We start from the raw sequence: 2,276 nt of genomic DNA on the forward strand, positions 1-2,276 counted from the left end.
GCATGTTAAAACTATTGGAAAGTCGATATTTTGTAGGTAAATAGATCAGGTTCCAACGCTCTTCTAGCGTTCAGCTACACAACCAGAAGTTTTAGAAGAATTCTATAGTCGTATCTTTTAATCAGGATTCAGATGGTTGTTTCCATTCGCTTATCAGAGATTTGGCACATCGTTTCTAATTGGGTTTGGTAGAAGCGCAGGTCTTGAGGTGGATTATTTGACCACTTTGCAGCAGTATGCAATCATGTCTGTAATTGTTATGGTATATGATACTTTCCTACTTTACTTTTTTGTAAAGTGAAATTATTTTGCTTAAAAGGCAGGATCTTAAACCAAAATGCAGTATTGCTAGTTTATAAATGATCACTTGTTAAATTGTAATATCTGTATTTTATTTCCCTGTATCTTTATTTGGAGGAGTAATTTAAAGCAGAAATATCCTAGAATCATATTTGCAGTACTGTTTCTTTTTCTTTCTTTTTTTTGTGAAAGATTGGTCTGATATGTAATTTCAGTATTTTCTACCCATTACAATTGCACCGGTAAATATAAGAGATGATGGTTGTACTGTAATTTAAAAAAATATATTTTTATTTTAAAGAGCTGTTTATGGTTGAGGAGGTGTTTTATGTACAAATCATATGTATATTTTGCATTGAGACAGAATGCACCATGCACAGACTCTAAGACATGGGATATATACGGTGTATGTGTGTATATAATATATACCGGTATGTGATTCTGGACCAATGTTTGTAGAGGGGTCTTGATTTTGGTTTTAAGGAGGTTAAAGTATGGGGAAATGGAATGAGATGAGTTGTCTGTTGTTCATTTCTTAATGTCTTATCCTTCTAAATTTCATCCCTAAAGATTATATTTTTGTTTATTTTTGTAGTGTATAGTGTGCTTTTGTTTAACACACTTTATGGTTTCTTTCTTATCCTTTCACTTCTTTAGTGTTTATATGATGTTTGAAATATTCCAGGTCAACAGGTTTCCATGAACCGTGAACAAATGTTTGCTTCTTATATAATATGATATACCTCTACTTCGAATGCTTTATATTCTATTATTGATCAATTATTTTGTCCTAGAATAGGAGAAATGTACAATCTTTTTGTATTTCTTTTTGTGTAATTAACATTTATAGATTAATCATATGAAACTTTAATAAAGTGTATCTTTGTATGTGTAATTTTATATTAAAATAGTTTAGGGAATAAATGTTTGGCATTTTTATCACTGCTTTGGCAATACAAGGGTAACAATCACTAGTTTAGAAATACTAGTTTAGAAATAATTCTTTTACTTAGAATCTTGACACACAAAGTCAATCTGTCCCAACACTTTACGGTTCCATACAGGTTAAAACAGGCGATATATATAAACAATAAAAACTCACCTTAAATGGATTACACAGGGAAAGATATCTTAAATTCTCAAGATTTGCACAAGCACAGACCTCTGTAATTTCCACGTCCTGGTGCTCAGAACACAGAATGCACGTGGCAAAGAACATCGCTATCTCTTCAAAGTAGTTGCTCTGGGTCCTACTGCAATGTACCAGTTTAAATTCTTGAGGGCACCTGCATACCAGTCAAAAGAGAAATTTGATATGGCTTCAAAAGGAATCCCTACTTGTCCCCACAAAAAACACACAACATATAATGTGTCTGTGTGTATGTACACTAAATGAGACGAAACAACAGTTGAAGAAACACATAGAAAAAATACCAAAATTACTTTGGCCCAGTATGGCGTATAAAAATGCGTATCCCTTGGAAAAACACTCATGCATTGCTTTTTTTTTTGTCCAATTTGAAACCTTTCTGTTATTGAAGCTTATCACCAACAGAGGGAGTTGTTGGCTTACAAGAGATCATAAAAGAAAGTCTACATGAGCACACATATGACACAGGCCAACATGTTCCTTTTCATAGCGTGTATTTCCAGTATAAGTAACATGCTATGTAAACCCGATTCAAGGCATTAACAGCCTGAGTATTCTTACCTGTCATTAAGGCAAAGATTAAGATATGTTTAAAAAAGTCCATTTTAATCCAGTTTACATTTTTTTACTGCATTTTTTTCTTCGTTATTGTTAGTTAAATGCTTGGCGGTTTTATTCTGTGCTGTTCATTAGGTTTGTTGGTTTTAAAATGCTGTTAAAATATATCAATTGATCACTTTTATATATATATATATATATATGGCTGATCTGGAGATGCCAAAATGTGGATGCTTTTCTGTTTAGTTTAACCATTTAACCAAATGTG

Source organism: Sceloporus occidentalis, unplaced genomic scaffold, assembly GCF_023333645.1.
Source record: "Sceloporus occidentalis isolate IW3139 unplaced genomic scaffold, rSceOcc1.0.p SCAF_36, whole genome shotgun sequence".
Taxonomy (NCBI): Eukaryota; Metazoa; Chordata; class Lepidosauria; order Squamata; family Phrynosomatidae; genus Sceloporus; species Sceloporus occidentalis.